Raw genomic sequence first — 15,915 nt, forward strand, 5'->3', positions numbered from 1 at the left:
TAGTATTGCAATTGCTGGGTCATAGGGTAGTTCTCTTTTTAATTTTTTGAGGAACCTCCATACTGTTTTCCAGAGTGGCTGCACCAATTTGCCTTCCCACCAGCAATGCAAAAGAGATCCTCTTTCTCCGCATCCTTGCCAACATCTGTTGTTGCCTGAGTTATTAATGTTTGTCATTCTTACAGGTGTGAGGTGGTATCTTATTGTGGTTTTGATTTGTATTTCCCTGATGAGTGATGTTGAGCATGTTTTCTTGTGTTGCTTGGCCATCTGGATGTCTTCTTTGGAGAAGTGTCTACTCATGTCTTTTGCCCATTTCTTCAATGAATTATTTGTTTCTTGGGTGTTGAGTTTGATAAGTTCTTTATAGATTTTGGATACTAACCCTTTATCTGATATGTCATTTACATATATCTTCTCCCATTCTGTCGGTTGCCTTGTAGTTTTGCTGATTGTTTCCTTCACTGTGCAGAAGCTTTTTATTTTGATGAGGTCTCAATAGTTCATTTTTGCTTTTGTTTCCCTTACCTCTGGAGACATGTAGAATAAGAAGCTGCTGTGGCCAAGGTCAAAGAGGTTTTTGCCTGCTTTCTCCTTGAGGATTTTGGAGGCTTCCTGTCTTACATTGAGGTGTTTCATCCATTTTGAGTTTATTTTGTGTATGGTGTAAGAAAGTGCTCCAGGTTCATTCTTCTGCATGTCGCTGTCCAGTTTTCCCAGCACCACTTGCGGAAGAGACTGTCTTTATTCCATTGTATGTTCTTTCCTGCTTTGTCAAAGATTACTTGGCCATATGTTTGTGGGTCCATTTCTGGGTTCTCTATTCTATTCCATTGACTTGAGTGTCTGTTCTTGTGCCAGTACCATACTGTCTTGATGATTACAGCTTTGTAATACAGCTTGAAGTTTGGGATTGTGATGCCTCCTGCTTTGATTTTCTTTTTCAAGACTGCTTTGGCTATTCAGGGTCTTTTCTGGTTCCATACATATTTTAGGATTGTTTGTTCTAGCTCTGTGAAGAATGCTCATGTTATTTTGATAGGGATTGCATTGAATATGTAGATTGCTTTGGGTAGTATAGACATTTTGACAATATTGGTTCTTCCTATCCAGGAGCATGGAATATTTTCTCATTTTTATTGTGTCTTCTTCAATTTCTTTCATAAGTTTTCTATAGTTTTCAGTGTATAGATTTTTCACCTCTTTGGTTAGATTTATTCCTAGGTATTTTATGGTTTTTGGTGCAATTGTAAATGGGATCGATGCCTTGATTTCTCTTTCTGTTGCTTTATTCTTGGTGTATAGGAATGCAACTTGTTTCTGTGCATTAATTTTATATCCTGCCACTTTGCTGAAATCATGGATTAGTTATGGCAGTTTTTTGGTGGAATCTTTTGGGTTTTCCATATCGAGTATCATGTCATTTGTGAAGAGTGAAGGATTTGACCTCCTCCTGGCCAATTTGGATGCTTTTTATCTCTTTGTGTTCTCTGACTGCTGAGGCTGTGACTTCCAATATTATGTTGAATAACAGTGATGAGAGTGGACATGCTTGTCTTGTCCCTGACCTTAGGGGAGAAAGCTCTCAGTTTTTCCCCATTGAGGATGATATTAGCATTGGGTCTTTGACATATGGCTTGTATGATCTCGAGGTATGATTCTTCTATCCCTACTTAAGAGTTTTTATCAAGAAAGGATGCTGTATTTTGTCAAATGCTTTCTCTGCATCTGTTGAGAGGATTATGTGGTTCTTGTCCTTTCTTTTATTGATGTGATGAATCATATTGATTGTTTTGCAGATATTGAACCAGCCCTGCATCCCAGGTATAAATCCCACTTGGTCGTGGTGAGTAATTTTTTAATGTATTGTTGGATCTGGTTGGCTAAAATCTTGCTGAGGATTTTTGCATCCATGTTCATCAGGGAAATTGGTCTATAGTTCTCCTTTTTAGTGGGGTCTTTGTCTGGTTTTGGAATCAAGGTAATGCTGCCTTCATAGAAAGAGTTTGGAAGTTTTCCTTCCATTTCTATTTTTTGGATATTAGAAAGTATTTTGAGCTGAATGAAAAGGAAAATACAACACACAAACTTGTGACATGTGAACTAAGTGGTACCAATGAGGAAATATACAGCACTGAGCACCCAGACCATGGCTTGTGTGTGTTGGTAGCAAAGAGAATTTTATAAGTCTACAATGAAGACAGTTATTGGCATAAAGATAGACAAATAGAACACTGTAACAGAATGGAGAGTCTGGAAATACGCCTGTACATATATACGTGTACGTGATCATATAACATTAATTGTAAGTGACTAGATTTTATGATGTATATATATTGTGAAGATATGAGACTAGAAATGTAGGTAGGGGTCTTGCAGCATTTTGAAAGTTCAAATATATTTTCCTGAATGCAATATAGTCATTGAAGGATATAGAGGGAGAGTAACAGGATAAGATTTTTTTTTTCTTTAGAAAGAGAGAAGAGATATGGAATATGGATTATAGAATGGTGAGGTTTGATTCGGGTGGTATAGTTAGGAGGCCATGAGGTTGAGGAAAGGATAAAGGTAGGTTTAAGATGTAATTAAGAGGATAGAACTGGAGTGCCTTGGTGGCTCAGTCAGTTGAGTGTCTGACTTTGGCTCAGATCATGATCTTACAGTTCATGAGTTCGAGCCCTGCGATCAGCTCTGTGCTGACAGCTCAGAGCCTGGAGCCTGTTTTAGATTCTGTGTCTCCCTCCTTCCCTGCTCCTCCCCCTGCTCACTCATACTTTGCCTCTTTCTCTCTAAAAAATAAAACATTAAAAAAAAAGAGGATGGAAGCAATGGTCATGTCTGGCTGATTTAATGGGTGAAGGGCAGTGGAGTAAGAGGCATCAAGGCCAGCTCATAGATTTCTGTCTTGCACTTCTGAGCTGGTATCAGTGCCATTACCTGGGATAGGGAATAGGAGAATGCAAAAGTTTTTGGGAGCTCTTAATGATTCTGGCTTGAATTTGTTGAGTTTCAGGTTCTTTGGAACCTCCTAAAGGGACTGCCCAGTACTCAGAAGGACAGGACTGGTTTAGTGGTAAGAATTTGGAAAGTGTTCAGCATTTGTATGTAAATTGAACCCATATACTTAAAGTATCACAGTAAGAATGTATAAAATAAAAAAAAACATGGAGAATTTAAAATGTACATGTGGAAAGTGACATTATTTAAGGGATAAGCAGAGAATGAGAAATCACTGAGTGAATCTAGAATTTATTCTTTGGAGGTGCCCAGGAGCATAAAATAAACTTGGATTGTGTGTGTGTGTGTGTGTGTGTGTGTGTGTGTGAGAGAGAGAGAGAGAGAGACAGACAGACAGACAGAGAGAGAGGGAGGGAGGGAGGGAGGGAGAGAAAGGGCACTGCACAGGGAACTTGTCTTGAAGTTATGTTTCCATCAAAGCACATTGTTTTTATTCAGACTGTTATGTTTATGTTTATGGGGGAGGGCTGTTGAAGATTAATGTTGTCACTCTTTCTTGACCACACTAAGACAGACTCATTAAGGAGACTAAGCAAGTAGTCAGAGATAAGAAGAAAGTGGACATTGGTTATCAAATGTTGGAGAGCAGGCAAGTGCGATAAGGACTGTAGTTTGTCAGGTTGCCAGCCAAAAACGGATTGAGCTCTCAAATGGGTTAATTTGAGGAGAACTTAATAAAGTGACTGTTTACCAAAGTGTGGGGGAAATTCCATGTGACAGTGGCTTTCACTGGGGCGAGGGTAAGAGGGTGAGATCATGACTGCTCCTCAGCCCAATGGGGCAAGAAGAGGGAGCAGTTACCAGAACCTGACACAAGAGAGCTCCAACCTTTGATTGAGAGACGTTGCAGGTTGAGGCTGGATGGGGATTACCTTGACACTATCTTGATTCTTCCCTCACTCTCTTGCATGTACTCTCCACTGGCCACGCCCAATCAGAAGCAAGAGAATCTGTGAAGTAGTCTGTACAGATCAGCCTCTGGTGTGGAGCAGATTGGGAGAGAGATGGGAGTGCACATCAAAGGGGCAAATGAAATACACACAGCACAGACTGAGAAATATCTATTGGCATTCATCACAAGAGGTCACTGGGGACTCTGGTGGAAGAGCTTTCAGGGCAACAGTGGGGTAGCATGTAGATTGTGGAGAATAAATCAGGGATGCAGCAGGAGTGAAGAGGAGGAGATGCTGTTAAGGGAGAGTTTGGGGAGTGACTGGAAATTAATTTTGGGTAATGTATGGCAGATATGAATTAAGATGGAAGACCCTTATTTATGATTATATGGTGAGAAATGCAAAGTGACTCACTCAAAATAGTGCCTCAGAAAACATGAATAGACACTTCTCTAAAGAAGACATCCGGATGGCCAACAGGCACATGAAAAGATGTTCAATGTCGCTCCTTATCAGGGAAATACAAATCAAAACCACACTCAGATACCACCTCACGCCAGTCAGAGTGGCCAAAATGAAGAAATCAGGAGACTATAGATGCTGGAGAGGATGTGGAGAAACAGGAACCCTCTTGCACTGTTGGTGGGAATGCAAATTGGTGCAGCCGCTCTGGAAAGCAGTGTGGAGGTTCCTCAGAAAATTAAAAATTGACCTACCCTATGACCCAGCAATAGCACTGCTAGGAATTTATCCAAGGGATACAGGAGTACTGATGCATAGGGGCACTTGTACCCCAATGTTTATAGCAGCACTCTCAACAATAGCCAAATGATGGAAAGAGCCTAAATGTCCATCAACTGATGAATGGATAAAGAAATTGTGGTTTATATACACAATGGAATACTACGTGGCAATGAGAAAAAATGAAATATGGCCTTTTGTAGCAACGTGGATGGAACTGGAGAGTGTGATGCTAAGTGAAATAAGCCATACAGAGAAAGACAGATACCATATGGTTTCACTCTTATGTGGATCCTGAGAAACGTAACAGAAACCCATGGGGGAGGGGAAGGAAAAAAAAAAAAAAGAGGTTAGAGTGGGAGAGAGCCAAAGCATAAGAGACTGTTAAAAACTGAGAACAAACTGAGGGTTGATGGGGGGTGGGAGGGAGGGCAGGGTGGGTGATGGGTATTGAGGAGGGCACCTTTTGGGATGAGCACTGGGTGTTGTATGGAAACCAATTTGACAGTAAATTTCATATATTAAAAAAAATAAAAAAATAAAAAAAAATAAATGTATCATGACCATCAAAAAAAAAAAAAAACAAAAAAAGCAGAAAACAAAATAGTGCCTCAGTTTCCCATGATCTCTCTCTTTAGTTTTCCTCGGTTGTGAATAGGATACAATCCAGGCCAGTATAATGAGGCATTCATTAGGACCAATCTGTAAAAGGATGTATGTGCATGTAAGCTCTGTCTGCCCCAGAGTAGGGACTCTACTTTAAATGTCACTGTAACCTCAATGCCTAGTTCACTGTTTGAAACATCAAAGGTGCTCAGTGAAAATTACTGAATACAAAAATGTTCAAATGTTCAAAACCCGTAGAAACATTCCAAAAGCATAACCTGACATATGAACACGATTTGGTTATATTTAGGAAAGCTAAAAAAAGTCACTGATGACCCCATACGTCTTCAGTATATACTCTACATCTCATGTTTACCATCCTGTTTGCACCTTCAGTAAGTAGTTTCTTTAAATGAGCTTTAACCCCTCTTATTAGGACGGAGTTTGATTCTTGTTTGACAAGTCATCTTAACTTTGTAAATGTTGGAACATCTGTAATGTGAATTTAAGTTAATTGCTAAGCTGTTTCTCTCCATGAGTTTCCTTCAGAAGGCTTTTTTGACGTTTTTTCCTCCAGTTTAACTGGTTCCATTTCCAGTCTGATATTACAGTATCTGATGTCTAAGACTGAAAAATAGTTCCTGTCTAACTGGCTATAAGGGGGTAGAAAGTGGCTTTTAGGTACTCTATGAGCATCTCGTTCTCTTGTTTAAGAAGTAGTTTGAAACCAACACCACAGAAATACAAACAATCAGAAGAGGATATTTCAAAAACCTATATGCCAACAGATTGGACAACTTGGAAGAAATGGATAAATTCCTAGAAACGTAAAAACTACCAAAGCTGAAACAGGAGGAAATAGAAAATTTGAACAGACTGAAAACCAGCAAAGAAATTGAGTCAGTAATCAATAAATCCCAGCAAACAAAAGTGCAGGACCACATGGCTTCATGTAGAACATGAAGAATTCTATTATAATAGAATTCTATTATATTCTAAATAATAGAATAGTTAATTCCTATTCTTCTTAAACTATTCCAAAATATAGAAGAGGAAGAAAAACTTCCAAATTCATTCCGTGATGCCAGCATTACCCTGATACCAAAACCAGATAAAGACACCACTAAAAAAGAGAACTACAGGCCAATATCCCTGATGAACACAGATGTAAAAATTCCCAATAAAATACTAGTAAACCATATCCAACAATACATTAAAAAATACTTCACCATGATCAAGTGGTATTTATTCCTGGGTTGCAAAGGTGGTTCAATATTGACAAATCGATCAATGTGATACATCACATCAATAAGAGAAAGGATAAGAGCCATACAATCATTTCAGTAGATGCAGAAAAAGCATTTGACAAAGCACAACATGCCTTCATGATAAAAACCCTCAGGAAATTAGGTTTAGAGGGAACATATCTCAACATAATAAAGGCCATCTATGAAAAGTCCACCGCTGACATCATTCTTAATGGGTAAAAACTAAGAGCTTTTTCCCTATGGTTAAGAACAAGACAAGGATGTCTACGCTCACCACTTGTACTCAGCATAGTACTGGAAGTCCTTGCCTCAGCAATCAGCCAACAAAAAGAAATAAAATCAGTAAGGAAGAAGTAAAACTTTAACTATATGGAGGTGACATGAATATATATAGAAAACCCTAAAGACTCCACCAAAAAAACTGCTAGAACTGATACACAAATTCAGTAAAGTTGCAGGATACAAAATCAATGTATAGAAATCTGTTGTATTTCTTTACACCAATAATGAAGCAGCAGAAAGAGAAATCAAGGAATTGATCCTATTTACAGTTGCACCCAAAATAATAAAATTTCTAGGAATAAACTGAACCAAAGAGGTGAAAGACCTGTACTCTGAAAACCATAAAACACTGGTGAAAGAAATTTGAGATGAAACAAGGAAATGGAAAGGTATTCTATGCTCATGGATTGGAAGAACAATTATCGTTAAAATGTCTATATTATCCAAAGCAATCTATACATTTTAATGCAATCCCTATCAAAATACCAACAGTGTTTTTCACAGAACTAGAACAAACAATCCTAAAATTCATATGGAACCACAAAAGACCCCGAATAGCTAAAACAACCTTGAAAAAGAAAAGCAAAGCTTGAGGCATCACAACTCCAGACTTCAAATTATATTTCAAAACAGTAGTAAAACAGTATGGTACTGGCATAAAAATAGACACATAGATCAATGAAACAGAATAGAAAATCCATAAATGAACTCATAATTATATGGTCTGTTAATTTTTGACAAAGCAGGAAGAATAGCCAGTGGGAAAAAGAATATCTCTTCAACAAACTGTGTTTGGAAAACTGGACAGTAACATGCAAAAAGGAACACTCATACACCATTGGTGGGAATGTCAACTGGTGTAGTCACTGTGGAAAACAGTATGGAGGTTCCTCAAAAAGTTAAAAATGGAACTATCTGAGGATCCAACAATCACACTACTTGGTATTTACTGAAAGAATACAAAAATACTAATTCAAAGGGATACATGAGCCTCTGTTTATAGCAGCATTATTTACAATGGCCAAGATGTGGAAGCAGCTCAAGTGTCCATTGAATGATGAGTGAATAAAGCAGATATGGTTTATATACACAATGCAATACTCAGCCATAAAAAAGAATGAAATCTTGCCATTTAAAATGACATGGGTGGAGCTAGAGTGTATTATGCTAAGCAAAATAAGTCAGAGAAAGACAAACACCATATGATTTCACTCATATGTGGAATTTAAGAAACAAAGCAAACAAGCAAAGGGGAAATAAAATAAGAGAGACAAAGCAAGAAACAGACTCTTAACTATAGAGAACAAATTGATGGTTACCAGAAGTGAGGGGGCATGGGGATGATGGGTTAAATAGGTGATGGGGATTAAGGAGTGCACTTGTCATGATGAGCACAGGATGATTTATGGAACTGCTGAATTACTACATTGTATACCTGAAACTAATATAACACTGTATGATAACGAACTAGAATTAAAGTAAAAGCTTAAATTAAGAAAGAAGTATTTTGACATATTTAGGAGCTTTCAGTTATATTTTTTGAAAGAAAAGTATAAAGAGAATCTTGCTGCTTCTAACTCTTCAATTTTTTGATAATTTCCATTTCTCTCTTCTAAGTTACATTGTTTGAAAGCAAATTCTATTTCTTCTTCTTTCATTCACAAAACGTAATGTTATGAAGTACCATAAAAGTAAACTAGCTTGAACAACAAAATATTAAAACATAATGAAAGTGGGATATTCTAAGTTCTAGAACAAAAGGCAAAATCAATATCTCTATTAAGAAAACGAACCTGGCAAATTTCAGTCTGGCTGCTGGAGCCTTTTATACAATAGGCAGAAGCATAACATATAAAAGATAATAAATCAAATTGAGCTTGCTGTTTCTCAGATTTTAATGGTTTGTGTTTAACTTTTGAGAGCAAACTCCAAATGGTTGTTTAAATTACTGTAGTAGAATTATTAGGCCTAGCTGTGAGGCAGAAGCAGAATTTTCTGCTTCTGAAATGTACATATTTCACACAGTGTGTACATGTGCATGCCAAGACACATCAAAATTTTACCTGTTTAGTAACAGCTTCATTTTTAAGCTTCCAAACTACATCAGCTAAAATGATATAGATCTGCACATAAATATTGGAAGAGTTGAAAAAGCCAGCATGATTCTTGCATTGCAGAGACTAGACACATGGATTTCTATGTTGTACATAGTCTTGTCTTTGTGGTTCTAAAACAAACCCAATTTATAGGATATGTTATAAATATTTTTGTTCCTCAAAATACTCATTTGACATTTTATTTTTATTAAAATATTAAAAATATCTAATTGGCTATTCAGATTATCTCATTTTAAACATTTATTTTGGTGCGTATAAAATGCTATTTAAGCAACTGGGTGTTTTTTCCTAATTATTTGCTAAAAATTCAACTTTTTGTAATTAAAAATAAATCTTTGAGCTCATCACAGCAGTTATTTTCCCATAAACTTTACTGAAAGTGATAGAAATAGAAAAAAATTTAACCATGAGTTTTGCCTATTTCCTATGAAATATCAAGTTTCCATTTCATTAAATTTGGAGAGCTTTTTCTTAGAAAATAATATGATACCAAAAGAAAGGAAATAAAATTCTTAGAAAGATCTCAAAAGATTATTAATAGATGAGATTTGAATAAAACTGATCAAATACTGGAATGGATGCTTTCTTTCTTTCCTTTCTTTCTTTTTTTTTATTGCCTACATTGTCTGGAAACTGTTCAGTAGAACAAAGGGTTTTATGGATGAAAGACTGGTATGAAGAAACATGAATGTCAACTCAGGCTCTGAAAGACAGTCTGCTAATGAAATATTCTAAAAGTCATTTTCAAGGTGGTTGAAAGTTCTCACTGATGTGCACCAATGCCTTTGATAAAAAAAATTATATATATCAAATAATTACACAAGTGTTGGCTCTGGGGACAGAGAAAATAAGGTTAGCTCATATGCACCCAAATATGAGGGAGAGGTTTGTGTTTCATACTTTATTTCCATGAGTGAAAATTATCAGTCACCTGATAAAATTACTTAGGTAGTAAATTTCTTACTTCTTACCTGTGAAAAATGCCTTTTTCTGCTATCTAGGTTATGCTAACTAGCTGTGATCTATGATTTACTACCTTAATGGTTACCTCTTTATGTGCAAAGTGTAGGAAGGAGATGATTATCTTTAAAAATTGAACTTTCCCAAAACATCCTTGAGTGAACTTTCCTGATAAATGCAAGAAGTAATGACTTTTCCCCAAAGGTCCACTGATCCACTCTATTAATATACATACCTGCCAATGACACCTACTTATCCTCTGTTCTACAGTATGCATTCTTTCCTAAGATATATGTATATACTCTTAGTAATAGTTTTGAAAGATATATATGTGCAATATATATGTATGTGCACATGTAGGTAAAATATACCTTTATATGGGTTTATAATTGGATGGAACTTTACATTTGGATGTCCTTGGAATCTGTCTGCATCAGTTTTCTGTGACTTTGATTTTAATCATGCAAGTATGATGAGGACTCTTTTTCCGGAGTGTCTATCATGGTGCCCCATACCGAGAGGCCCTTAATTAGGGTAACAATGGTTCTACGACATAACCAGATTAATGGATGCATGGTTCATTAGGCTTTTTAAACACTTGAAACACTCCAGATCAGATTGACTGTGGGATGTCTACTTTCTGCCCCTGTCACAATCCCAGATGACTTAGTGAACTTCAGTGGTTTGACAACAGTGTTAAGCTTTGTAGTCTGAGTCTGGGTTGGGCTTGGTTTAGAAAAAGCAACTAATCCTGGTAGGTAGACTTTATCTCCATTCCATTTTATATTTTCATGAATGAAATTTTTATACATGCGTTGTTGATGCAAACATAAAAAATACATTTGCATGACATTTAGTTGTCTTTGCCACTGGCTTGATCTTAGTCTCTCATACTCATCTACCTTAGTATATGTTATGGCTAATTTGTAATGCACTTTTCCCTTACACTGTTTTTTTCAACTTGAAATTTTTCAGCAGTCCAGATTCAACCACAATGCTATCTTCTTTTTGAAACTTCAACGGACATTCTTCTAACAAAGGTAATCACTCTCTACAAGTTCTTATAGTATTTTTTATATATGTGTATGATGACAGTTTCATATTACATTGTTTTTTTTTTTCAAGTATCTTTTCATGTCTTAACTAGTCAGAGAGATTCTAGAGGATAGGGGCTAGTACTTATTAAAAAAAATACCCAGGATTAAAAGTAAATACTCAGTGAATATTAGTTTTCAAAAATTGTTCAAAGGTAAATAAGAGTATGCAAACAGGATCCTTATAGTGAATAAGGAAGCTTAAAAGAAAATGAAGTCCAAGATGTGGTAACATTCAGAGCTTAAAAAATGGAGTCGCCTGTGGAGAACTTGGAAGCCATGTGCACTGTTGGTAAAAATATAAAATGGCAAAGCTGTTCGGGAAAGCAGCATAGCAATTCTTCAGAAAAATTAAAAACATAATTACTATATGATTCACTAATTCCCTTTGTATGTATATACCTAACAGTTGAAAGCAGGGTCTCGAAGAGGTATTCGCACAATGATGTTCATAAGAACATTATTCATAGTCACCAAAAGTTGGGAGCAAACTAAGTGCTCACTGACAGATGACTGGATAAACAAAATGTGGTATATGCATACAATGGAATGTTATTCAGCCTTAAAAAGGAAGGAAAATCTGATGCATGCTACAACATGGATAAACCTCGAGTACATAATGTTTTTTTGTTTTAAAAAAAAATTTTTTTAACGTTTATTTATTTTTGAGACAGAGAGAGGCAGAGCATGAACGGGGGAGGGTCACAGAGAGAAGGAGACACAGAATCTGAAACAGGCTCCAGGCTCTGAGCTGTCAGCACAGAGCCTGACGAGGGGCTCGAACCCACGGACCGTGAGATCATGACCTGAGCCGAAGTCGGACGCTTAACCGACTGAGCCACCCAGGTGCCCCGAGGACATAATGTTAAGACACAAAAAGACAAATGCTTTATGGATTCCACTGATATGAGATACTTGGAATAGTCAGAGTCATACAGATGGAAATAGAAGGCTGGTTGACAGGGTCTCAGAGGGAGGGGAAAAGAATTGTGTAATATGGCGTAGTGTTTTAGTTTTGTAAGGTGAAAAGAATTTTGGATGTTGATTGTATAACAGTGTGAATGCACTTAACACTGCTGAAGTATACACTTAAAAATAGTTAAGATGGTAGATTTTGTGTTATGTATCTTTTACCACAATTTAAAATAATTGAAAAAAAATGAAGTCATCATCATTTTACACATCACAATTATGTCAGACTAATCCATCATAAAGGTATTTTAATATCTCTATTTGGGGGCAGCTAGTCTACATAAAGATCATCTGATTGTTTCATAGATACCAGTATGTAAAAGACACTTTACTGTTTCATAATTTTAATACCAACCCATCAAGATGTATTTGTTGTATACTCATAATGTTTGATATCCTTTGATGGTTGGGAGAGAGGATAAAAATGGATAGCAAGAAGCTGACTACCAGCCTACATTCGGAGGATTTTTATATAGTGAAGTCATTGCTCATAATACCTTAAGGGAATTGGCACAGCTGCTTTGTAAAGTCATACATTCTGTAGTTGTTCTAGAATGAATCCTAGCTGAAAATTAATCCAAGAAAGTTAGAGCCCTGACACCAGTAAAAAAGGAGAGTGAGTTACCCAGCAACATATATACTTGGTCAGTTGGATCTACTGTAATGGTCCTTAAATGCCCACCTAGGAATTGCTTTAGCAATATATTTTTTCCAGAGGAAAAAAAGCCAAGCTGGAAAATCTGAGTCTTTTTGTCTATTTTTTAGCAGTAATGTAAGTCTTTTTAATTATATCTGTGCAATTTTGCTTTGCTGCCTCTGAAGCTGTTGAGGATGGCCCCTTGGTTTATTTCTGGGAAGGAAAAATAGAATGGCAACTACCAATGGTTCAGAAGGAGTTCAACTTAGTCTAGAAATTTCAGGGACTAATTGGGGATTGAGACAACTATCAAGAAGAAGGGTGTGGGCTTAAATAGAGAACCAAGATTGGCAAATTTAAGGGGAATTTTGGGGTTAGAGGAGATAAGTAATACTAGAAATAACTCGTAGATAACACTCATGGACCACAGACTACATCCCAGGAATTCTTTACTTGTGTTAACTCCATGAATCTTTTCAACAGCCTTATGTGATAGGTACTTATATTATTTTCCAATGTCTAACCTTGTAATGTCCTAAGAGGAAACCCAAAGACAGGGTTTTGGGTTCAATCTCAGGGAAATGATCCCAGGTTTCCTATTTTCTTTGAGGGAATGGGGAAAGGAGACAGGAAGGGAGGAAAACCAAATAAAATTCTATTAATTAGTGGTGTCTGCTGTGGGCAACCGGGGCTCAAATACCACTGGAGGTCCTCTATAGAACATACCTCAGAATTGTTCCACTGAAGGCTGGGGAAGCCGGGGACTTAATCCTCCAACGTCTACCGCTCATTGATTGAGAGCTGCTTCTGGGGCATTAATTCCTACACACTGTCGTATTACCATATTCTAAAAACAGACCCAGGAAGCAGTCCTTGGTATATAAGGAGCTGCAGATGGTCTCAGAGCCATGGCAGCATCTGCCGTACTTAGTTTGCATATGAGGAACATAGGACACACTTCTAACATCATGTAATTTGGATTTATTCTAGAACTATAGACTGTTGACTGAAGCTAGGATTCTACATTTTTCCCATTTACATGGGTAACCCCAGAACAGCTAAAGTTGATGAAACAGACTGAAAGAAAAAGATGCCTTACACATGGAATCCATAGGCAACACTGAGACCCAGTTCATTTGTTCATTCATTCAATTGTTTGTTCTTTTATTCAGAAATTTATCAAGTGCCAGATTTGAGTCTAGTACTATTTGCACTGGGGATGGCGTAGGGTGAGGAGAAAGAAGGAGGGGATATAAGGAGAGGTATATGAGATATAAGGAGGACAATTGTGACAAGATTTCTACTCTCATGTATCTGCCATGTGATTGGAAAGAGAGACAAAATAAATAAAAAATATAATTTCAAATGACAGTGAATACATTGAATGAAATAGAATTACCATTGTGACTAATTACAGTAAAAGTAGTTCTTGGACTTGCTAAAGAAAAAGGGCACCTTCACTTCTTACCAGAGTCAGATTCCTGGAATTGATCTGATATTGAGGACTGTGTAGTTAGCAAGTGGATGGCAGCACACCAAAGAAGAGGTGGATAAAGAAATTGTAAACAGGGTTGTGGCTCAGTCAGTTAAGCATCTGACTTCAGCCCAAGTCATGATTTCGTGCTCTGTGAGTTCGAGCCCCGTGTCAGACTCTGTGCTGACAGCCCTGAGCCTGGAGCCTGCTTCAGATTTTGTGTCTCCCTCTCTCTCTGCCCTTCCCTGCTTGTGCTCTGACTCTATCTCTCAAAAATAAGTAAATGTTAAAAAAATCAAAAAACAACTATATAAAAAAAGAGAAATTGTAAACATGTTGCCAGCAGGGCTTGGTGTGTAGCTATTCTGACTAGAATGGTGAATTGTGATGTTTTGCAAGAAAAAACTGGTTTCTTATATTATGCTATATTATGCTTTGCATAAAGATTAAAAGTGTATCATCGCATGTTCTGTATCATTCACTTTAGTGAGTGTGTGCTCAAATATATGGCAACTTTGGAGCAGGCATTAAGAAGTTCTTTAGGGCATGCTCCTTTCTGTGGAATGTTGTTCAAGTTACATGCTGTAGGTCATATTTGGAAACCGGTTTGTTGTGGGATGCCTATAATCAAAGTCTCCTCCTGCATTCTTGCATTCCTTTAGATGTATTTTTATCCTCATATTTACTGAGTGTCCCTTATACAGCAGGTACTGCACTGGGCACTGAGGTCAGCAGGAGAAGCCTGGTAACTGGAACTCATATTTCAGAGATGGGAGGAGCCAACAGGGAAACAAGAAAGTAATGAACAAAGGCACCACAGCTAGTTATAAGAATTATGATGGAAATGACATGGGGGCTGTGAAGGAGAATGTATATGGGAGAAGGGAGACACAACATGGGGTGGTCAGGAAATGCATCACTGGTAAGGGGACTTTGATGGTGGGGTCTCAAAGACCACGGACCCATCATGCTGGAAAGTGAGGAGCAGATTGTTCAGAGCATGAGCATAGAAGATAGGTAATACCAAGGTCTCGAGTCTGGGAAAGGGCTTGGTTTATCGTAGGGTTTTTTTTTTTTTTTTTGTCGTCAAGTTAGCTAACATACAGTGTAGTCTTGGCTTCAGGAGTAGATTCCTGTGATTCATCGCTTGCATACAACACCCTTAGTTTTTTTTTGTTTTTTTCACTATATGAAATTTATTGTCAAATTGGTTTCCATACAACACCCAGTGCTCATCCCAAAAGGTGCCCTCTTCAGTGCCCATCACCCCCACCCCCCCATCAACCCTCAGTTTGTTCTCAGTTTTTAAGAGTCTCTTATGCTTTGGCTCTCTCCCACTCTAACCTCTTTTTTTTTTTTTCCTTCCCCTCCCCCATGGGTTTCTGTTAAGTTTCTCAGGATCCACATAAGAGTGAAACCATACGGTATCTGTCTTTCTCTGCATGGCTTATTTCACTTAGCATCACACTCTCCAGTTCCATCCACATTGCTACAAAGGGCCATATTTCATTCTTTCTCATTGCCATGTAGTACTCCATTGTGTATATAAACCACAATTTTTTTATCCATTCATCAGTTGATGGGCATTTAGGCTCTTTCCATAATTTGGCTATTGTTGAGAGTGCTGCTATAAACATTGGGGTACAAGTGCCCCTATGCATCAGTACTCCTGAATCCCTTGGGTAAATTCCTAGCAGTGCTATTGCTGGGTCATAGGGTAGATCTATTTTTAATAAATCATGAGTAAAGGTGAGGAGTGTCAGGAGAAATGGAAAAGATGGGCAGGAGACAGACCAGGCAGGGCCTTTGAGGCTCCACTTCTGCTCATTTGGCCAGTTTGATATTTATGTGAG

General features: G+C 37.4%; 1 long non-coding RNA gene across 2 annotated transcripts in view; it reads left to right on the plus strand.

Annotated features, from left to right (window-relative positions):
• LOC125916447 (uncharacterized) overlaps window positions 1–15,915 on the plus strand; it is a 280,612-nt gene that overhangs the window by 54,985 nt on the left and 209,712 nt on the right. Inside the window, exons 1-2 of one of the 2 annotated variants that reach the window (XR_007455914.1) lie at window positions 1,605–1,846; window positions 10,861–10,925. This is a non-coding gene — a long non-coding RNA (uncharacterized LOC125916447). Of the gene's footprint in view, window positions 1–1,604; window positions 1,847–10,860; window positions 10,926–15,915 lie in introns of those variants that run through there. The other variant, XR_007455915.1, reaches the window with a different exon arrangement.

This window comes from Panthera uncia (assembly GCF_023721935.1).
Source record: "Panthera uncia isolate 11264 chromosome E2 unlocalized genomic scaffold, Puncia_PCG_1.0 HiC_scaffold_20, whole genome shotgun sequence".
In the NCBI taxonomy this organism is placed as follows: domain Eukaryota; kingdom Metazoa; phylum Chordata; class Mammalia; order Carnivora; family Felidae; genus Panthera; species Panthera uncia.